The 24,878-nt window shown below is 32.9% G+C and overlaps 1 long non-coding RNA gene across 2 annotated transcripts in view; it reads right to left on the bottom strand.

Annotated features, from left to right (window-relative positions):
• The window catches only part of LOC143666023 (uncharacterized), a 688,093-nt gene that overhangs the window by 649,637 nt on the left and 13,578 nt on the right, over nucleotides 1-24,878 (bottom strand). The window contains exon 3 of one of the 2 annotated variants that reach the window (XR_013167318.1): nucleotides 20,529-20,618. The exons of the other annotated variant lie outside the window; for it this stretch is intronic. This is a non-coding gene — a long non-coding RNA (uncharacterized LOC143666023). Of the gene's footprint in view, nucleotides 1-20,528; nucleotides 20,619-24,878 lie in introns of those variants that run through there. 2 annotated transcript variants of the gene reach the window in all.

The raw sequence follows: 24,878 nt of genomic DNA, 5'->3' as shown, positions 1-24,878 counted from the left end.
AGGGGATATAATTTCAATTTTATTTTAAAATTTGAGGTTGAAATTAAGACATTTATGGAAATCTAAGAAACAGAAAATTATGACGCCAGCAAAAAATCTTGCTATAAAAGAAAGAGAGAACTATAGTGCATTACACACTTCAGTTTTCAAAAAAAAAAAAGCCAATCTTTCTAAATACCACAATACTGATTGAACATAAAATTACAAGATAGCAATGGGCAAATTGTGGAAGGATACATTTATGTTAGGATGTAATGGAGGGGCACTGTAAAAAGCTAAATTTTCAAGTTGTGTGATAGAAAATCAATGGATAATATCTAGAATTAAAAATAAACAAAAAAGAAATGGCAATATAAAGATGTTGCCTTAAAATATGTAAGGAAATAGAATAAACTACTGAACGAATTTGAAATATTTGCTTCTTTGAAAAGGAAACTATGAGGAGGTGAGATATAGGATAAATATCAACAGCATTAAATTAAACACTAGATAGGTAGATAAATAGGTTGATAGAGCTAGCTATTAATACACAGATAGATAGAAAAAAATCATGGAATGCCCCTCCATTACATCCTAACATAAATGTATATATATATGTGTGTATATGTATGTGTATATATATATATATTAGTTTACATGTAAATAAATATTATACTTTTGATATTTGGTGTGGTTCTTTGAAAATGTGTTATATCTCTTAAAAATAAATATAGTCAAAATGATATGTTGAATTTATGTCTATGACACTATTTTGCACAAACTTGTAAGCAAGAAGACTTAGTTCTTTGTTGATAATGTCTTTGTAAGGTCCTTTTATAGTTCAGGAAGACAGAAGCTGACTCCGTTTCATTGCAGGCCACAGAACAACTTATCCTGATGGCTATCTTCTGCAAATGTTGAAAGTTGTAGGAGAAGAGATATTTTAATGGGTTTCAATGATATTCACTGATGACAGGGAATACTGTTACCCCTGGAGAGAAAGACGCTGAAAAATATGTCAGTAAAAAAAAGACTGACGTGGGCGGGCCGCGGTGGCTCAGCGGGCAAGAGTGCTTGCCTGCCATGCCGGAGGACCTCGGTTCGATTCCCGGCCCCAGCCCATGTAAAAAACAAACAAACAAACAAAATATAATAAAACAAGAAAATGTTTAAAGATGTTTCCCTTTCTTCCATCCTTCCTTCCTTCTCTCTGTCTTTCCTTCCCTTCCTCCCTCTCACTTTAAAAAAAAAAAAAAAAAAAAAAGACTGACGTAAACTTTACAACATAAACAAGAAACCATTTTTACTCACAGTCCTAAGAAAGAAAATATGAATTTACATTCATTTTATCCAAAGTCACTTGTGTTAACCAGTCTCTATTACCTGGAAATATACATATCTGACATGAGTATCACAATACTTTCATTTGGAGATAACATAATAATGACTTGAAAAATCATAGGGTAAAATGCTTCTTTTTACTGTTTGTCTTCTGTCACAAAGTTAGTATCATTAAGTCCCTAGAAGGGAATCAATATGAAATAGTAAAATATTGACTGGCTGGATTTCATAACATAAAAATTTGAAGAGAACTTATAAAGAAATCTATTTCTTATCTGTAGAAAAATAAATTAAGAACCCAAACAAACATATTTACAGAGTGAGTCAGCATCTTAAAAAAAAATCATCCTTCAAATAGTGTAGCCAATCTTTCAACATGGAGTCTTTAATTAATATTTTATTTTTGTTGCTTAGTCATTACAACTGAAATATTCAAATATTGTTAAAATAAAAAGTACTTTCTTTTCTATCACTTTCAGAAAACATTAAGTGCATATAGGTATTTTGGCATATTTTGAGTAATGTCTATATGGAGATGAGATCTTTTGCTGGCTAGGGGCATTTTTCTAAGTGTTAACATAGCCATATTTTGTGATTCTTAGACTTGTTGAAACTCTGCAAACACACCCCTGCGCATTTTAAACAGTAGCTCACAGCAGAGGAAGATGACTGTTTTCAGATACCTGCTGTGACACAAAATTTCTTCCTGGGGATCAGTAGTGCTGGTTCTTTAAAGTTTGTGTGCTCCACTGTCTGGATCGAAACATGAGATGTGCCTTTCTTAAGATTTTCCACATTATTGATTATAGACAAAAAGCATTTCACCAGAATTGTTAACCACAAAATATAAAGTTAGAAAATCACTTTGACAAGTGTATTTTTCTAACTTTTATTGAAGCTTTTAAATTTAAAAATAAATATGCCAATGTAACAACCACCCCAACAAAGATAAAGAATATTTTCTTCAATCACTTAATAAAGTCTCTATGTGCCCATTAGTAGTGTTGATCACTCCCCACTTGTACCAGGCAACCACTGACCTTATAAATTAGTATTGCCAGTTCTAAAACTTGTTATATGTTGAATAATATAGTATGTGCTATTTTATACCTTGCTTTTATTCTTAACATAATCTGTGGTTTCCTTTAATTCATGATATTATTTTTCATTAGTAATTTGAATATATTTCAATTATAAATCATATATTTAAAATCACCACTTTTAAGTACAAATACCCTAAATCCAGCATCAGGGTCATTTGGTTGTAGGTCTCTACTCCAAAGAAGCATCTGTTGCAACTTAGCACACTGTTTTGACACCTTCCAGAGAAAAATCAGGAAAATAATCACTTATTTTTATCATCTTTATTGGGATATAATTTCACATAGCATTCAATACACTGATTTCAATTATATAATTCATCATTGATTAGTCTGTACATAGATATGTGCAAGCAACACCACAATCAATTTTAGATAATTTACAATTTTAGAACATTTCAATCACCTCAAAATAAACCTCATACCCTTTACCTATTGCTTCCATAATCCCATATACCTCATACTCAACCCAAGCATGTTTTTTATTTCTCTATATTTCCCTATTCTGGACGTTTATATAAAGGGAATAATAGAATATATGTTATTATGTGACTGGCTGCCTTTAGTCATCATAATGTTTTTAAGGTTCATCCAAATTATAGCTTGAATCAGTATTGCATTTGGTATTATGGTTAAATAATATTCCATTGAATGGATATGCCCCATTTTCTTTTTTCATCTGTCCATTGTTGGGTGTTTTGGTTATTTCCATCTTTTGGCTATTATAACTAATGCTGCTAAACATTCATGTAAAAGTTTCTGCATGGACACATATTTTCATTTTTCTTGATATAATATATCCATAAGATATATACCTAGAGATGGGATAGCTGCATTATATGGCATCTCTGTGCATTTTTTTTGTGCTTAACCACTTTTAATAAAGAACTTTTAAAAAAGAAACATGCAGACACTTTCATGCAATTTGGAAGTCATTTGGGCAAGCAATATTTAATAAGCAAAATGACATTAAAAACTAGAAATGTTCAAATTTAAGGAAAATGCTTTTTCAATTTTTTTTTTAAACATGGGCAGGCACTGGGAATTGAACCCAGGTCTCTGGCATGGCAGGTGAGAACTCTGCCTGCTGGGCCACCATGGCCCATCCCATCTTTGTGGTTAATGTTTGAGGAACTATCAAAATATTTTCCAAGGTGGTTGTATCATTTCACATCAGGGTACAAGGGTTCTTCACATTCTTTTCAAATTTAGTATTTTAAATTCTAGATTGAACATCTTACTAGACATGAAATTGCATAACTTTGTGTTTTTTATTTGTATTTCCCTTGTGACTGATGGTGTTGAGCATCTTTTCTTGTGCTTATTGGTCATTCAAATATTTGAAAGTTGGCATTATTTCTTCTTTAAAGGTTTGCAAGAATTCAGATGTGAAGTCACCAGAGCCTAGGTTTCTTAAGCAGTAGTTTCTTTATCATTGCATCAATCATTTCACTTATTATAGGTCTATTCAGACTGTCTATTTCTTCTTGAGTCAGTTTCAGTAATTTATCTTTCTAAGGATTTGTCCATTTCATCTAAGTTATTTAATTAATTGGCACACAATTGTTCATATTATTCCCTTATAATTCTTTTTAATTTCTGAAAGGTCAGTGGTAATATCCCCTTTTTCTTCTAACTCTATAAATTTGAGTCTTTTGTCTTTTTTTCTTGATTAATCTAGCCAAATGTTTGTCAATTTTCTTGATCAATTCAAAGAACCATCTCATGGTTTCATTGATTTTTCTCTATTGTTTTCTGTTTTCTATTTCATTAATTTCTCCTGGAGTTTTCTTTATTTCTTTCCTTTTGTGTACCTTAGTTTCAGCGTTCTCTTTTTTATCAGTGTCTTAAGGTATAAAGTTAGATTATTGATTTGAGATCTTTATTCTTTCTTAGTATAGGCAATTACAATAATAAATTTCACAAGTAAGCATTGCATTAGCTTAATTCATAAGTTTTGGCGTGTTGTGTCTTCATTTTCATTCATCTCAAGGCATTTTGTAATTTATCTTTTGATTTTTTCTTTGACCTATTCGTTATTTAGGAGTCTGTGTTTAATTTCCACTTTTTGTGAGTTTCCCAAATTATTTCCTGCTGTTGATTTTTCATTTTTCCCACTACAGTTGGAGAACATATTTTGTATTATTTTCATTATTTCAAATATAACAAGTTTTGTTTTATTGCCTAGCATATTGTCTGGAAAATGTTCCATGTACACTTGAGAAGAAAATATATTCTGTTATTTTGGGGTAGAATGTTCTAGAGATGTTATGTCTAGTTGGATCATAGTGTTTTTCAAGTCCTTTATTTTCTTTTTGATCATCTACCTGGTTCTATCTGTTATTGAAAGTTGGTCTTTAAGTCTTTGTGGTGGTGTGAAGCTGTATGCATCTCAGAAAAACATTCTTTTCTTTAATCCATTCCTGTAAGTGGGAGCTATTGTATGTAAGACCTTTTGCTGAGGTTGCTTCAGCTAAAATGTGGCCCAAATCAGTCAGGATGGATCTTAATCTTATTATTGGAGATCTTTATTAGCAGAATGAAATTCAAACAGTGGAATACCACAGAGGAGAGAGATACTAGGGGTCATGACCATGTGCCTTGCCAGCTGACAGAGGAACCAAGCTTCATTGGCAGCCAGCCTCAGAATGCTGGTCTTCAGAAATAAAATATTGCCTTGATGATGTCTTGATTTGGACCTTTTTTAAACTCAAAACTGTGAGCAGATAAATTCACATTGTTTAACCCAACCAATCTATAGATGACTCCGGGATCTTGAAATCAATTGGGGTTTACCCTGTGTATTTGTGAATTATTTGGGACCCCTGAACCAGTTTGAGAATCTTTACCTTTTGATTTGTTTTTTCATCCATTCATATTTAATGTTTTTATTGATAGAACTGGATTTTCAGCTGCAATTTTACTTTTTGTTTTTATGTGTCTCATGTTTTTATTGTTTTCTTCTTCCTTTATTGCTTTATTTTGTTTGAGTGAATATTTTCTAATGTATATTTTTAAATTCTTTAATGATGATTTTCAATGGTTTGCTGTAGGGCTTACCCTATACATGTTATCTCATCAGAATCAGCTTTATACTTATACCAGTATAATTCCAGTGTTATGTAGAAGTACTGCTCCCATATAACTCTATGCCCTTCTCCCCTTTTGTGGTATTTTTTAAGATCTATTTATGTTACAAACCAAACAAAACATGCTGTAATGATTATTTTGCCATTTTTAGTCATCTTCCTGGGAAAATACAACTTGATTCTACTCATATCCTCTGTACTGTTATTTGCAAAAATATGACATATGCATTAATTTGTATATGTTATTGGCCCAACAATTTATGTTTGTATCTCTATCTATAAATATCAATATCATCTATATCTGTATCTATATACAAGTTTCTGAAATTTGTTTTTAAATCAGTTAAAAGAAGGAAAGAGAAAAGTATGCATTGATATTATCTTTTATAATTGGCCAGCTCCCATTACCACTGCTTTTTGTTTTTTAGCTCTAAATTTGATTTAGCATCTGTGCTGACTTTCTTTCAGCCTGAGGAACTTCCTTTAGTATTTTTTTTCAAGTTAGGTCTGCTAGCAACAAATTGTTTCTGTTTTTGCTTTTCTGAGAAAGTATTTCAATTTCATGTTTATATGATAACTTTGCTTTATATAGGATTCTTGGTTGGCAGTTGTTTTCTTTGAGCATTTTGGATATATTAACCCATTGCCTTCTAGATTCCATTATTTCTGTTTGAGAAGTTAGCTGTTAATCTTATTGAAGTTCCCTTTCAAGTTACGAGTCATTTTTCTCTTACCACTTTAAAGCTTTTGACCTTGTCTTTGACTTGCAGCATTTTTACTATGATGTATTTTTTTGTTAATCTCTTTGGTTTATCCTATTTGGAGTTTGCTGACCTTTCTGGTTATGTCAGTTTTTCAATAAATTTTGGAAGTTTTCAGACATTATTTCTTCAAAAATTTTTCTCCTTTTTCTCTCTCCTCTCCTCTTCTCCTATTGTGCATTTGTTGGTGCATTTCATGATACTCTATATTTTACTGAGGCTTGTACACTTTTAATTTTCAATCTTCATACTGCTTTCTATTGTTTGGCTTGAATAATTTCAATTGATCTATCTTTAAGTTTTTGTTCATAATTTCTTCTACCAACTCAAATCTATTTCTGTGCTCTTCTGGTAAATTTTTCATTTCAGTTATTGTAATTTTTCAATTCTCAAATTTCCATTTTGTGTCATTTTCTGATGTCTTTCTTTTTATTGATATTCTCTATTTGATGTGACGTTGTCATCATATTTTCTTTACTTTTTAAAATGTACTTTCTATTAGTTATTTGAGTGTATTTATAATGTCTGTCTTGAAGTCTTTTGCTATTAAATCTGACACCCAGCTACTTTAACATGTGGTTTCTATTGTCTTCTTGTTGTTTTTTCCTGGTGTATACATCATACTTTCCTTTTTCTTTGCATGCTTCATAATATACTGCAGAACTTCTGGATAATGCCCCATTGTGGGGCGTGTTGCTGCTATTTGCCTGTTTACTTGCTTAGTGACTGGTTTATTTTAGTGAGGTCCTCCCCACCCAGCATCATTCCTTTAATGTTGCTCCTTGTTGTGGTGTAGCTGGAGTACACCCGTAGTCATCTAGCAATGGCAGGATATTGTTGGGCTCTCTTCCTCTCTTTCCCTGACAAAACCAGCTTTTAAACTACATCTGTTGTTTACTGGTTGTTCTAATATTTTCAATGATGTCAGGGGGCAAAACTACTCTACAAACTAATTAAATTAAACCATGGCTCCTTTGAAGGAATGGTTTCTGAGGACAGTGTTTGCTCTAACTCCAGAGGGCTCCTCCAAGATTTCTTATACCCCAGTTTTCTCTTGCAAAGTAACTGTTCCATATAGGCTACATTAATTCCACTAACTCTTTTGAATTACTTTTCATTACAATCTCCACTCTTCTTGAGAGCGCCTTGAGTTCGGAATGTTTCCTTGGTCTGTTGCAAATGAACTTGGTTGCTTTAGCAAGAGATTAAGATCTGAATTGCAACCTGCTTCTCCCTGCAGGCTAAATCTTTCAGCCAAGGCTTAGAACTGGGAGTGGAGACAATGGCAAATATCTCTCTGAGAAAACCCTGTTCTAGTTGCTGATCACTCAATGGAGGGAAAAGCTGCATCAAGAGAATCTCCTGGCTTGTTTATCCTGGCATAGAACTAGTATTACCACAGGAGTCTGGGGACAAGAGCCTGGGGTATCAGTATCCCCAATATGATGCACACAAGTAGAGCCCCTTACATGAGAGGGAGCTGGGCGGAAGAAAAAAATCTTCACTGTTCAACTACACGTGACTGGAATTGACAGGTTTCTGGGAGCAGAATGGGACCACTGCTGTCTGGCTCTTCTGAAGAAGAAAGCTCTCCAACTGTGGACTGGTGGAGAGAGGAATCCCCAGGTTCTTGGCTGCAGCACTCTGGAGTGGAGTGCCTGCCTTGCTAAGCTGGAAAAGGCGGTGGTGGAAGTTGTTCATTTCCTGAGACGGTCAATGGTTGTTTCAAAAACAATTTTTACCTGCTTCAATGAGAAGTGGTTCATCAGATTTCTTTATGCTGTTCTGCTGGAAGCTAATCTCAATAATGGTTTTCTTATCAATCTAATTGTGCTGTTAGTTAATAATACGAAGGGTATACAATTCACTTGAAATAAATGAGCATAAAAAATGTCATTTTAGCATATATTTTTAGATTATTAAATAACTTCAAAGTAGCAACAGTAATAATAAAGGTAGCACAAACAAAATGTGAAAGGAACTTGAATCAAAATCAATTTATTATTGAGACTATCAAATAATCTAAAGAAGTAAGATTAAAAGCAATACTGGAAAATCTGTAGTTAATAATCACTTGCTGGCAATTATTAAATTATTTGGAAAAAAGAGATTTTTTTCCCAAATACTGACCACATAATACTTCAATTTTAAATTACCATAGTATCAAAAATATTCTGCTTCCTAAACTTTCAATTTATAATGTCACCATAGAGAGACAGATTTTTCTGTTGCAAAGCCAAAGCAATAAAAAAGTACAACTTGGGAGGAAAGTGACCCACCTTTTCTGAAATAGTTAAATCTGGCAGCAGTGTTAATGTTTGGATTTGGAGCTAAGGAATTCTTGAACTTTTGCTTAGAATTTACCAAATGTCTGAAGTTATAGTATTCTAAAAAAGAATCATCTACATTAGTGGTGTAAGACATCCATTATATGCTGGCTATGGCAGAATTTTGATCCACTACAGTTCTCTGACCCTCCTTTTGATCAATCAAACTTGGTTAGTCAGAAGATTGGCATTTGTATAAATATAATGTTAGATCTTTCACACTTAGATCTACATTAATTGAAGATTTATTTCTGTGTATCATATGATACAAAGCTGCAATGCCACACCTTTTCTGCATGGATACAAAAATAACCTAGCAAAATTAATTTAAAAATAATTGTGATTTCCCCAATAGATATCTTTTGATACCACTGTCAAACATTGAGGGTTCATATCTGTGGTGCTTTGAAGTTGTATGCACACCAGAAAAAACATCTTTTTAAATCTAATTCTTCCTTATGGGTGTGAACCCATTGTAAAGGTAAGTAGGACCTTTTTATAAGGTTACTTCAATAAAGAACTGACCTCATTCAGGATGGGTCTTAATCCTATTACTGGAGTCGTTCATAAACAGAATGAATTCAGAGAGAGAAAAAACGATACCAGCAAGAAGTTGAAATTTTTTAAATCCTGGAAGAGAAAGGAGAGATTAGAAGACCCTGCCACGTGCCTTGCCCGGTGGCAGAGGAGCCAAAGAATACTAGCAGCCAGACTTTGGGAAGAAAACATCACCCTGATGATGCCTTAATTTTGATATTTTTCCTAACCTAAAATTTATATCCCAAGAAATTCCCATTGTTTAAGCAAATCCATTTCATGGCATTTGCTTTGAGCAGCTTAGTAAACCAAAACAACATACTAAGGTCTTTTAACATGTCTTTGCTTTTCTATTTGTCTGTCTCTGGTTGATATTACATCATATTAATTACTGTTACTTGAGTGAATCTTTTGTCAGATAGTGCAGGACCATGAATAATCAGTTATATCTGGAGCTGATAGAGAGGTCTGTATGTCACCAAAGGGAATAAACTTTGTGATATATAAAGTAATTGGATAATTCTTTTGAATTATGTTTTTGGTGAGATAGTTCTTTTGAATTATGTTTTTAGTGTGTACTATTATAGGAAAGAAAGTTGCATATGGACATGAAGTGGCCAAAAAAGTTTACTGTTCTAGAATCTTCTTTTTTTCCTCACAGTGTTTATTTTTCTATCTCTATTACCTCTCTGTAACTCTCCTTCAAGCATCTGAGATTTATCAGGACACACTACTGCCTGAAAGAAATCATGTACTTTCCAAATCCTCCATACAGCTAGCTAAGCCATATTTATATATTTAGGCTGATAGTTTATAAGTACAGTATTGTGTAAAACTTTCAGCAATGTCTTTTAAAAAGTGATTTCCTTCCTTCTCCTATCTTCTTTCCTCCTTATTAAAATGTAGACTTCATACCTGTAGTTCCATCACCATCTTTGTTCATGAGGTGACTTGGGCAATGGAAGTCATGAGTAAAAGTCATGGAGCATGAAATGAACATACCTTTGTGCTCTAACTCCAGAAAACGTCATGCCATTTGTAGATATACTGTAAGAGGATTTCTTGTAGTTAAGAGAAAATAAATATATTTTTAAGCAACTTTAATTTGAAATATTTATGCTACTAACTTCTGAAATTAATCCCCACTAATAGAGATGACGCATAGGTTTCAGGGTACAATGATTTGTATCCATATTAACCATCTGTTGAATCACAGAAGTACTGGGAAGGGTAAATCAACCAATTATGATCAGCAGTGAAGTGCATTTCATTTCAGGAAAATTTTAAAAATAACTTTAAAAGGAGGTGCAAATAGTTTCCTGCAAAATAATTATAACTTAATGTGCACACTTACAAAATAATGTAAATAAAAATATCTAACAACCTTTTACATATTTTTACATAGAAGAATAAGTAACTTCTAATAGTGTATAAAAAATTTTTACATGTGTTTCAAAGGATAAGTAGAGTTAAATTAATATGCTTAATATAAACCTGCATAGCAAATAATACTATAATGAAATCAAATTTTTTATATTAGTGCTTATGAAAAATGTATTAATATGTTCAGAATACTATGAAATTCTTTAGTTTCCAAGACAGTTTACTTTTCAATTTTGTCTTCAGAGTGTAAGAGCTTTCTGTAAGTTAAAAATATTGTGATAACTACTTTCATTTAAGTGCAAAAAAAACAGAAGATGAAAGAAAAATTATATTGATTTAAAATTGTATCATTCAACAAAAAATCTTAACTAAAATCTTTATTTCCACAATTAGTACTTTATATAGACATTGCCCTTCATGCAATATATATATATATATATATATATATATATATATATATATATATATAAAGAATTAAAAAAACACACTCAATAAGGGTAGCAAACACTGAAGAGACAAAAATGAATGACAAAGTGCATTTTTTCTAACTTTTATCATTTTTTGAGCTGATGGTTTATATTGAATCATCCCTGAAAATCAGCAAATACTTAAGTAGCTTCCAAATGTACTATCAGGTTCACTGAAAGGGTTGCACATTTTCCATACTTTCTCCCATAATAGCTAGGTTTTGGGATAATTTTAGCTTGTCTCATCACTCTTCAGGTCTTCAGGCTGTCTTAAAATCTGAATTCCCCACTTTGAGCCCAGGTAATGAAAGGATCCCCTTTGTTCATTGATTGTTTTCTACTCTTTGAATTATATAAAGATGCCATAGAACTGAGACATTATTGGAAAGTTAAGGGGGAAGATGGGAGAAAGAGAGAGAGAGTTACTCTGGAATATGAGAACATCTTCTCCAGAAAGGTGCATGATTTTACAATCATATAATGTTTTCAGAATGGAGAAGTTCTCTATCTGTGCTACAAATATATCTGCCCTCTGCCATAAAGAGAGGTGCTGTTGTTCTCGTCCAAAGATATTTTTGATGTATTTGCTATGCCCAGCAATGTTATGAGTCCCAAAGACAAATTAAACCTGTTTCTTAACTTCAGTATAGTTTAGTAAGGAAATAGCACATTTGCTATTCAAGTATCCTTGAGAAGATTGTCAGGTCCTTTGCTCAAAAGATCTGGATTGTGCAATAAGAAATCTTCATAGAAATCTGAGTATCCCAATGGACACATAATCTTAATTGTGATATTTAATAGGTTCCATCCAGCATAGCTACTTTTAAATGGCTATAACTATAGATATTGTTCTAGTTTGTTAGCTGCTGGAATGCAATACACCAGAAACAAAATGGCTTCTAAAAGGGGGAATTTAATAAGTTGCTAGTTTACAGTTCTAAGGCCAAGAAAACGTCCCAATTAAAACAAGTCTATAGACATGCCCAATTAAAGGCATCCATCCAGGGAAAGATACCTTGGTTCAAGAAGGCTGATCAAGTTCAGGGTTTCTCTCTCAAGTGAGAAGGCACATGGCGAACATAGTCAGGGCTTCTCATCTGGAAGGGCACATGGTGAACATGGTCAGGGTTCCTCTGTCATCTGGAAGGGCACATGGCAAATATGGCATCATTTGTTAGCTTTCTCTCCTGGCTTCCAGTTTCATGAAGCTCCTTCTTCATCTACATAGGTCACTGTCTCATGGACTCTCTGCTTGGTGGTGCTGCAGCATTCTCTGCTCTCTCCAAATTTCCTTCATTCTCCAAAATGTTTCCTTTTTTATAGGACTCCAGAAACTTATCAAGACCCACCCAAATGGGTGGAGACATGTCGTCACCTAATTCAGTTTAACAACCACTCTTGATTAAATCATATCTTCAGGGAGATGATCTGATTACAGTTTCAAACATGCAGTATTGAATAGGAGTTATTCTGCCTATATGAAATGGGATTTAGATTAAAACATGGCTTTTCTAAGGGACATACATCCTTTCAAACTAGCACAGATAATTTTTATTATTCAGTTCACATTCTAGCAAGTTGAATCATCATTATCATCATAATTATTAATGATATTAAGATGAAGCTAAACAGGAATTTTTGAGAATTCTGAATTCATATTTTTCAGCAACAACTGGAAATATTTTCTTTTAAGTTTTAACCAGGCTTCTTATTGAGAATTCATTACACATTCTCGGCCCATGTTGGAAATAACTTGAACTGATTTTCCCCAGTTCCCGGTCCCTAATGCAAAGACACCAGCAAAATATTCTTGTGAAATTCTTAAATATCTCCTTTATCCATCTTAACCATCCCCACTTTTTCCAAACATTAACTCAGGAATTTAATGCTCTTTTTTAAGAAAAAACAATTCCACACATATCACAAAATCTACAATAAAAGTTATTTGTTCCATACACATCAGAAACTAACTAATAAATGATACCATGAGCAGTCAACCACCTGGGCATAATTACCAACTATTTAGTTGAATTAAAGCCAGTAAATTCTCCAGAAATAAACTGCTACTTTTAAGCAATAACCTTTGACAATACCTTACCCATAACAGTAAATTATTGATTGTGTATATTAACATAATCATTTCAACAAAGTACTTTCCCATACATCATTTAATAGTCTCAAAATTGGGTAGCCATCATATTTAGCACACTAAATGGGTAAAAATAAAAAACAACTTTTTGAAGTAATAGGTCAGAATTTTTTTAAATGTCTAGTTGCTAAGTGATTTTAAGATGTCATGATATAAAATTGTTAGCAGATATTTCAAGCCATTAACAACATATTGGCAATTGCTTTCAGGACTTTACTAACCCTTCTAATAACCCATTTTTTAAAGGCAATTAAAAGAGTTTTAGTGCTTTGTTGAGTCATATTCTAAATTGCTACACTTTGTGACTATTGGTTTCTAACTCACTTTTAGGGTCACACAGAAAGTCAATTATAATATTATTATTTCAGGATGCCCTTTTCTATAACCAGGACTTCTGGGATCTTATTTAGACCAGTTTGTTTTTTGACTGTTAGAAAACTTTTATTGATATTGTGACACTTAGCTGTAACATCGTGGGACTAATTAAGATTACTACTATCTCAAATTCAGTTTTGAAATGGACATTCTGAATAAAACTTACATAGAGAAAAGGATGCACTGCCCTTTTTCTTTTCAGAAATCACATTTTTTCCTTCAATCGTAGCATTCTCTGATTCTGTGTTAATTAGCGGAGTTTTGGAAAGTTGTGTTACCATCTTGTCACTGCTATATTCACAAGGATTTCTGTTAATACAAAAGGTTTTTGGTACAATCTCATGTTCTTTATGAACTTTCAAGATCTTATGCTATTGAATGCTTCCATGCCTATGTTCTTCCTCTAAGTTCGCTATCAATGACAAAATACCCTAAAGAAAAGTACTATATATCATCTAGATCAGAAGTCAAGAAACCCTTTTTCTTTAAAAAGTCACACGTGAATATTTGCTTTGTGTGCCATAGATCCCCATGGCAATGAGTTAACTATGTCATTTTATTGCAAAAGGAGCCATTGACAATGCATAAGCAAATGGATGATGTAATGGTGTTCTAATGAAACCTTACTTACAAAAAGAGGTGGTGGAATGGATGTTTCATGGACCATAGTTTTCCAACACTTAATTTGAGGAAAAAAAGGAAATATAATACAGTTATCATAAATAATCATTATGTGACTGCTACAAAAATGAAAACATTACAGCAGTGTTGCACAAAAGAAATATAATGTGGGCTGGATATGCAAATTTAACTTTTCAAGAAAGCTCCATTTAAAAAAGTAAGAAGAACAAGTTTGACTAAATTTAATGTTATGATTATTTAATTCAATAAATTTTAAATGTCTTTTCAAATTATAATCACTATAAACTTATTGATGAGATAATTTATATTCATTGGTTTTTTCATACATATTTGAAATCTGGTGAACTTTTTACATTTATGCCACATTTCCATAAGCACATACACTTTTCACCTGAGATACTTGAAAATACTATATGTTATCTAGTACAGGGGTCATAGTTTAAAAAGTAGATACACAGTCTCATTTATATACCAAGATATTCTCCAATAATTAAATTAAGTGTAGAAATATCATTTTCCTTCAATGATCTCTGTTTGAAAAACTGGTTCATCTTTTTTGAAAAAACTCGTTTAACTTTGAAGCAAAAGAATATAAGTTTCAAAATGTCTTCTACACAGAGTAAGGAAATGCATTGTCATGTGTCAACTCAGTATGATTAACATCATATATAAGAATATTGGATAAAATGCAAAACAATTATGAATTATCAACATCAAAAAAGTATGATACAAATTTTTTTGTAGTTTTTGCAGCTACATAACATTGTGTATAATGTACATAATATTGATGACAGTGAGTATCATCTGCTGATCAATTCGTGTTAGAAAAATGGGAAAAATCATTATTATTGATTTATATTGTGAAAATTCCAACATAACTTCTTATTCCTCCCCAGGAGATCCAACTTTGTAGGTGTGGGACCTGTGCAGTTGCCCGAGGGCAATGGCCTACCTGGTTTAATTGTCTGTTGTTAATGTTGAAATTCTTCATAATTTTTTAGCAAGTAAGCGCACATTTTAATTTTGCACTGGACTTTGTAAATTACATAGTGGAATTATTTTAGATGCTAATAAATAATTTTTGCTTTTCTTTGGAACTTTAAACTTAGCTTGTTTATAATCCAAGCTAAAAGATATTATGAGAAAATATAAATACTTAATTTTATCCATGATTGCTAAATATTTAGTAAGCATCTTTTTTTTTCCCCAAGAAAATCTAGAATCATAGTTAACACTACAGTATATCATTGTAATACTCTTCTATAAGTAAACCAAAGAGATTTGGCAAAGAACATCATTACGTTCAATTGCTTTCAACAGTTCCATAAACTAGTGGTGATTTACAGTATACATGAATATGTACTGCATTTGTAACTGCTTTTGAAAACTGTACCCATGACACTTTCCAGAGAATCTGCTTCAGAAAACTGCACAGGAAAAATTTCAGTTTGTATCCTAGACACTTGTTTGTACTAAAATCACAATAATCCAGATATTTAAAATATAGGATAGCTGAAGTCCCACCTATCATAATATAAAAAACACTTTTTTCTTATCCGCATGAGTTTTATTTGAAAACTGTAATAGATAACTAAAATATCTATGCCATGAACTCAATTTTCAGGCTGAAAGCTGACGTTTTTTCATTTTTGGATGAAATTTGAGACAATGTGTATGCAAAGAATTAATTGAGCAATGCCTCTTCGATAATTAATCTGAAGCTAAATAAAAGTAGTTGCAAATCTTTTGAATCAATTGGTCACAGATGTTGTTGGAAAGATCTTTTATTATATGGACAATTGTCTGCAGCTTAATTGAAGATTTTTTTCCCTATTGTAAAATACATAAACTAAAATAATAAAATAATAATTTATTTTATCACCTTCCACCAAAAATAGTTTTATTTTATGTAAGGATCAAACCACTTAGTAATTAGCTGAAGTTACACAGTCAACTCTTGTTAAATATCATTTAAAAATCTTTGTTTAAAATTTAATTCTGATTGCAGGTGTCTAATTTGGTCAATTATTTTTTACTTTTGGAAGGAAATATTTTTCAAATTAATATTTATTTACAAGAAATGTCTCAACAGTGTCTACTTCATTATCTGTAAAGTTACTTTAGGCAGTAAGCAAGCAGCTGTTTCATTTTACCCTGCCTAATATATTACATTTGCTACTCATTGTGAAATTAATAGTATATATATCTTGATATCTTTTTTCTATACTGTTCTCATCATAGTAATAGCTTCTGCATCTTCAGTTCATTCTGAAACAGTAGTATGCCCTCATTTAAAAATTAATGTGCCCCTCATCTATAACTAGAATTTTGATATTTTGATTCCATTTAAAATTACAATTTAAAAAGTTCCATAGCAACTCATACTGTGTACATAAAAGATTAAAATAAACATATCACAATACCTTTTGTAATGATGCAAACATTAGTGCATAGACATCAATATTTGAATGGAATCAACCCATTGATACTTACTACACACAGTACCACAGGCTCACGCCACAATACAACAATCATTGTCATGAAAAATGCAACTGTGAAAAGAAAATGTAGTCCTATCCAAAGAATTAATTTGTGAGTAATGAAATTATTTTAAGCTGCCTCAATTTTTAAATGAAATTGGAAATGTGAGATATTAAATAAAATTACTTTGGCTCCTTGTCCTTATTAGAGACCTTTAAAATTCTCAAGAGCCACATAATTGAATGTAATCATTATAAAGGACGAGACAGGTCTAGAATATATTTGCTTATTTTTTTTTTGAGAGGAACCGGGCCAAGCTGCAGTGCTATAGCCAACATAACATGAGACCTGAAGATGCTGAGTTTCTATGGAAATTAAATGAAAAGCAATTGGAGGGAAAATTCAAAAGAAAATACTTACCCCAGGCCAAATTGTGGAAAACATGGTGTACAATCCACAGTCAAAACTCAGGTGTGCAAAAAAAGGATGTATTTTTTTCATAGTTCTATAAGAGAACTCATGTTCACCAGCAAGATAATTTAATGTACTGATTTGTATGTGCTTCCTCACTCCAATTATGAAGATTTTTTTTAAAAAATTCAATTGAGTTTAATATATCTGTATGGCATAAATGTCTGGTGAGTTCAAGATTACTGTCTTCTTCTCCTCACTCTAATCTTGACATTCTGTGTTATTTAATTTCCTAGGAGCTTATATTCCAACCTTCATGGCTCCCCTGCCTGGGCTTTATCTTTAGGATATTGCCATCTGTTTCCCTTTCACCTAGATTTGGGCTTGTAGTCCCACTTTGGCTTCCATTTGTTGGGTATCCAGCTCATCTGAACCTAAGAAAGAATAGCCAATATTAAACCAGCATTTTGAAGTGGGTAATGAAAATATGAAGCACAAAAATCTCTGAATCATCTCCCTGTGTTTGGATGCTATGTGGAATTTCTTCAGGTAATCCAGTCCAACCACATAGTCTGCAAGCCAGTAATGCATGAAAAGACAACTCTGTTACATCAGAGGCCCTGGAGGGAAAGAGAAGAGAATGAGGGCAGCCCAGGGGCCCTGAGCTTATCTAAACCATGCTCCAGCAAGGGTCTGAGGTGGAGGATGGAGAAGAGTATATGTGGGTCCTAGCTCTTGCCTTTATTGTGACTAGGAAGGAAAGCATAAGGCTTTCTCAGAAATAGTGGAGATTAACAGTTTTAAACAATATGGAGTAAAAAAAGAAGCAGCAAGGGCTGTTTAGCAAAACTGAGGGCAGCTCTTATATCCAAGTTGTATGGCGACACACAGCTTGCCAGTAAATTATGCTATAAAAACGAGAGAAATGGCAAAGGCTCTTTGGACATGATGGGGTCAACTCTTATCAACCAAGCTATGTGGAGATGCATACTGGTGGTTATGCTCAGGTCAAAGCTGATTTGTTCACTCAGAAGGGAATTTAAGACCAGGCAAAATCATGAGGCACCAAATATAATTACTTTTTTGCCATTATACTCCCATCTCAGAATTTCTCTGTAGCCACAAAGGCCTGTCTCAGATTTTATTTAGATACTGGACTTCTTTTGCTTCCATTTTCACTTTATGGAGTTAATAAATTCTGATGTAGTTTGTCTTGGAAGACTGCCTTTTCTCTAAATTGCAGAATGTATAAAGGCATCCCACTTATAGTCTGCTCTCAGATCTTCAAGCTTATTCTCCTCCACCTTCCAGTATATTCAGAAATAAAAGAAATATTTCTTGCTCTGCAAGTTTTCAGATATTCCCATGATTTTAGGTGGCTCTCTCTAAGCTGTGTGATTATTGAATCAGGCTCACTAATCCAAATCTTGTCTGCTCCCAAAGTCAGGTGGTCTGTAGTGCAAAAATATTCATGTAGAAGATTCTGGTCCTATGACTAGCTGAGATTTCCAAAACAGCAGCTATCATTTCAGGAATTACTCTGTAACATTAAGTCAGTAGTTATAGGAATCACCTAGTTATTTGGATCTAGGGAAACTGAGAAGAATAATGTTGATGCAAAAATTCATCTTCCACTTCTATACTCCTAAGAGGGATTTCCCTGCCAAATTTGGCTCAGTCTTCCCTTCCTCACCATCTCCCTCCCCATAAAGTAGATTCGATATTTAGATCTGATGGGATCCAGCCCACAGAGAAGGGTTGTTATCAACAAATGCTAACCCATTCAAATTAGTATTAACTCAAGGAGCATTATTTTGAGATTTTATACCATTCATGGGGCATTGCAAAGGATTCCATGATCTGTGGAAGATCTGAGGAACTAGATGTGTTTTGAGAACTACTGAGTTGGGGCATAAATTACATATATCATCCACAGTTACGAGTTGAGCAATGAGAGGTATGAAGAAGCTCATGGGATCACTAATTTCCCAGATGAGGACTTCACCTCTTCTTTGATACCAAAGAATATATAATTGGGAGAAAATCATTATAAAATCATATTAGTCCAAATAGAGATTCAACAATGAAATCCATAGAGTTGACAGAGTAGAAGTAGGTTAAGCAAAAATTCTGTGAATTAAAACAAAAAGCCCTTTGGTCTATGATGTAAATATTTGGACACATAGTTAGAAAAGTAATGTCACATTATATGAAGAAATGAAGAGGAACCATAAGAGAGTTCACTTGACAGATGAGTCACTTTGTTGCCCTAATCCTCAATGACTTATCACATTCATTCATGCCCAAGTAAGATTGGATTTCTGTACAAGAGCATCCTGGATAGAATTAGGGAATCACTGGTTAAGGTTGGCAGCTTCTTTAAAACCTAGAATAAGTAATTTCTGTCAAACAGTTTATGATCACTCCATAAGTTGTTGGAAAATACTCTTTCAATTTAACAAACTAGAGACTTTGATGGAAAAGATTAGGGAATTTAATAGTAGTAATAGCAGGATATTTATTGTAATTGTTGTGTTACTTTGTAGGAGGAGAAAAGTAGGAAAAAAGCTGACACAGAAAATATTTTATAATTTTATAGTAGAACTACAATACATGGAAATCCAGGGAACTAATAGGCATAAAAGAAGAAAATTAAAGATATAAACTACTACCCAGAACTCTTAATGTAGAGATATATTGATTGAGAAGTGATTATTTAAAAGATTTTTTCTATTTTTGATTTACATTATAGCTAACAGCAGAATTTTTAACAATCTCTAAGTGAAAAGAAGAAAAATCACATTGAAACCCAAGTTATTTTTCCTGAAAAATATAATAATTCAATACATACATATTCAGAACAATAGAAGTATAAGAGAGCAGTTTATAGAATAAAAGGAATCCATGAGGATAGAAACTGAGCTTGTTCTATGCAGCATGCATTCACAGCTCTTAGGCAGTATTTTACATATAATAGGTCTAAAATACCTCATGAATAAACAAATGAGTATATAGAAGCCATTATCTGGCTATCCCATTCTAAGTAGCCTAATTTATTTTTTAAAAAAGCACATAATAAAATTGAATACTTTATGGTAAAAATCTTTAAAAAAAGGGACCCAATTATAAAATTAAAGCACCTTATTAGGTAGCAATGTTCTACATTTTCTTTTACTAGAACATGGCCAATTCATTTAAATGCAGAGCTATAAATATTGATGAAAGTGATTTATGGAAATAGGATCAGGCATGTAGCTTAATACTATTAAAATATATTTATTTTCTTTATGGATGTCATCCAATAGGACAGAAAAATCAATTGTGCAGGTAGCAGCTAAAACTAGTTGATTGACATTTTGCACACACACACATATCCATTCCTGGCCTGTTATTTTAATGATGAAATTATTTGCATGCAGTGTTGTCCAGATATATAGGTAAAAAAAAGTTGCATGCTATACTATGACAAATACAAGAAGTATTTAGATTGGCTTTTCCAGAGCGTCACGTCAGAATGGAACCAAGGAGAAGTCAAACTCCCTTCAGACTGGAAGATCTCTTCTTCTCATCTCTCTTCTGGTTTTCAGTGAGAAAATTAAAGATATTTGGATTTAGTTGGTATTACCCATATGGCCAAAAAAAAAAGTAGAAAAGGAAGAAAATGATTAAATGAGTTTCCCTTGCTTACATTATAAAATCAAAGTCACTTTGCCTAGTGCTCAAACTTTCCACAATCTGATTGTCATCTATCATTTTTATCTGAAAACATTCCCAGGACAGGCAGCACGTAGAAGTAAGCTTTGCCATTTTGGTGTTAATCCTTTCACTAATACCATTTCACTTCAGCTTTGAATTAAATGCTTTTAAAGTGTAAGGCTGTAACCTCTCTGACCACTTAATACCAAAAGAAAACTTTTTTTAATGCTCCTAAAATGTCTTTTTTTCTACATGATTTGCAGATGTTTTAATTTCATGTTCCACACTTAACATTTTATGTTTTTATTTTTAAATGTAATAAAGCAATAATGTAGGATAATAATATAGGGAAAATCCTCCCACAAGAACTTTCCAGAGAGCTAAGACATAACAAATATTGTAAATAATAATGATGAAAGAAGAAAGGACAAATGAGACAGCAGTGAAAAAAGAAGGAAAGGACTTGTTTCTTCTATTAAATCATAAAACACTTTTTACAAGATTATAATATTATAAAGTTATTTCCCTGACTGACCATTACTATTCTTGCCAAGATGGACTATAGTTTGTGTGTACCTCACTGCTTTAAATATGATTTATATGCAAATTAAATTCAACAGTAAATACTGGTTGACAGTGTTTATTAGAAACTCTTTTTTACTTTTATTATTGGAAAACTTGATACCCTATTAACACCCTAGGACAAAATGAATATTTATATTTTAAATGTTAACTCCGGCAATGCCTTTTGGAGTATATCTGCTCTCTTAGACAATCTAGAGTTGATTATCTAGTCATCTATCTAGGAACGACTCCTTTGCTATATTAAATAAAAATTAGCATTTCCCCAACCCCAAGTTTGATCCAATAATTTCATTTTTCAGTATTACATACAAAAGACACTCTCCTTTTTTCTGTAAATCAGTAAATTTTCAGGTAGCATTCAAGTGGCATTTCTCATAGTACATGGAGAGTGTGTAAGACAGGTGTATCAATGATGATGATGTGTTTACAAGCAAGGAAAAAAATGCTTCTATCTTAATAAAATGAATTTTATTGTAAAGCTATTTAAAAACCTAAAAGTCAACGATAAGGCTGAGCAATGAGACTTGGAAACTAGAAGGAATTGAGCCACCTCATGAAGTTAGATCGTCCTTTCTAACAAGAATTGTTGCCGGGAAAATATATATTTGTGTTCCTTTCAAGAATAGTGTCCAGGAACCAGTGTATTTGCCTTCCCTTTGAGTGTACCAGGAGGGAGAGGAAACATCACAGAAGTAGTCTCCAGGAAACCCCCTGACTTCCACAGAGGAAGGGCAGGCAACTTAATTCAGCATTCCTCTCAACCTACAGAGTTGTTGGGTTTCTCCAAATGAATTTAGGGAGCTGATAAAAAGATGGGATAAAGGATGGGCTACACAGAAACAGTAAGGGCTTTAGTAAATGAGATGCCCTCGTGTACTATGCATTTCACTTCCACATACTATTATTCTTGACTTCATTTTGATAGTTCTAAATCTAATTATGTTAACTCGAAACTACATGTTAGTGTTCACCTGGGAATGATCTCAAGGAGGAAAAGAAAGCAACTCCTATTAGTGACACAGCTTTCTTTGCTCCATCATTGCTCTTTCTAGAACTTAACACAAATGCTGTTGGTTCTAATAGGTGACCCACTGACACATTATTCTTCCTTCAAGTTAGTGTTCTCATGTTTAATCCATTTTTCTTCTGTAATAAAACTCACATTTTTGTAGATATCTCTTTTATTTGTGAATAGATTTGTATTTTTTCTTGCCCCCTCTTCACAATATAGTTCACATTCTGAAAGTCTGCCTGTCAGAATTTTTGAACAGCAAAAATTCTATCATTACCAGATTGAATGGATAAAAATTCACATAAAATGGAATTAAATTTTTTTTTAATTTTTATATGTATAATGTAGGATGATGTATAATGTATAATAAAAAACAAAAAATGTATAATGTATAAATAAAAGCATTTATATAATTTTTAAAATTATATATATAATTTTTATATTTTATATATGTGTATAAAAAATTAAGTGAAATTTTATTCAAACTGTGCAGATTTATGGTAGATAAATACAATTTACACTGAAGCTCTTATTTTTGTTGATATTAAAAACAGTTCACAGTGCTCACTTTAAATTATTCTACATTAAAGAAACCTCTAGTTAGAGGTTTCTAACTAGATAGTCTAGAGAATTAAATGAGACTAGATAATTTCCTAAAGGTAAATTAGAAAGTTCATTATTCAATTTCTGCATTAGTGCTTGTAATGGCTCCCCATCTCCACCTGTAAATGCAGAGATACGCTTAAAAGATATATCTTGGCAGATATACCATGTTCATATTATTCGATCGAAGCCTGCACTATATTACAGTCACAATCTTTGGTCAATCCTATGTCTTCCCATGTTGATCTCTCCATAGTTTTGAGTCCTACTTTAGACTAAATCTTTAAATTTATTGAAAAAATTGGGTATATTTTAACCCATTTCTGCTTATTGACTTCTGGGATTATTCAGTCCATTTCCATCCTTAGACCTAATATCATCCAATAACGTCCCACTATTTAAACCATTAGTGGGACTTCTTGAGTTTGAACACTCATAATTGGCATTCCATCTCCACTGGTTATCACATCTCCCAAGTAAGAATCCCTGGGGAGTTCTTAAAAATACTTCTACTCCAGCCCTAACTTGGAACCTGTATATTGATAAACTCCACTAAATGATTCTGATTCCCTGGACAAGGCAAAGATACATGTGGTAACCAAACAAATGTTACTCCTAAACCACCAAGGATATTCTGTTCTTGGCAGAAAAACCAGTTGAAAGAAGTATTTCTAAAATGTTTTGCATTCGTTTCCCAACTGGCTGCTTTGACATTGTGTAGAAATTTTAAATTATTTCATTGAGAGATTTCTTATTTTAAATTTCAAAATATGTTTTCTGACATGCTACAACTTTCAAAATTATAATGCTTAGGTTATTTGTATTGTGAAGAATGGGCAATTTATACAAAACTTGAGGATGAAATGAGTTGAAAAGTGTCATGGTCAGGTTCTTGTGTCAACTTGGACAGGTGGTGGGGTCTGGTTGGCCTGCCCTATAGCACCTGGTATTCCCAGGTGGGCTCTCATACAAGTACTAACCAGACCTGACCCTGCTTAGCTTCTGAGATCAGATGAAATCTGGCACATTCAGGGTGGTACATGGCTGTTCTTAGTTGGTGGAGTGATTTGTCTGGTTAATTCTGATAACAAACAAGACTCAGGATGCAAGCTAGCAACTCCGATGAAGTTCCTCAACAAACTCTCAAGAGAAGCTGGCTGGACAACCATAGGGATGGAAAAGTACAAAATCCACAGGTCAGGCTGTGAAGCTGGCAAGTGTGATAAAGGATCTGGACAAACTCTCATGAGGCTCGCTGGCTGAAGCAGGAAGAGTGACTATCTCTTTTGAATCTTCCTTAAAAGCCTTCTGGTGATTAGATTAAACACCACTCACTGCAGAAGACACCCCTCTTAGCTGTTTACAAATGCAATCAGCTGTGGATGCAGCCAATGTGATCATGATTTAAGTCCATGAAATGTCCTCATAGCATCAGACAGGCCAGTGCTTGCCTGGCCAGACAATGGGGCAACACCACCTGGCCAAGTTGACACATGAACCTGAACATGACAAATAGTTAATTAAATTATTTTACTTCCCACCCTTTTTTGTCTATCTAACTTTGTTATTTCAAGTATTTGTCAGGAATGGCTTCTCCAGGCAACTTCTCACATTCAAATTTCCAGAATGAGAGCTACCACTTTCAATTCACATGATTATTTAAAAGGAAAGCACCTTACCATTCCCCAAAATGCCTGTCATAAACCAAGAAAACAGTTTTGCAATGATAAGTCCCTGAAATGTAGTTGTATCTACTCCCTCACCCTGAAAAAATAATAAAATAAGGAACAGTTATTTCAGGACTATGGTTAACTACTGAAAGCTTAGAATGGAGTACATTTGTTAAAAAATTAATAGACATGACTTGTAAAGAATTTCAAATCAGTATGTATCGGGTATCATATAAAGATACAATATACATATAAAATACACATATAAAA

The sequence above is a fragment of the Tamandua tetradactyla genome, chromosome 22 (assembly GCF_023851605.1).
Source record: "Tamandua tetradactyla isolate mTamTet1 chromosome 22, mTamTet1.pri, whole genome shotgun sequence".
Classification (NCBI taxonomy): Eukaryota; Metazoa; Chordata; class Mammalia; order Pilosa; family Myrmecophagidae; genus Tamandua; species Tamandua tetradactyla.
This window is presented reverse-complemented; position numbering and strand designations above follow the sequence as displayed.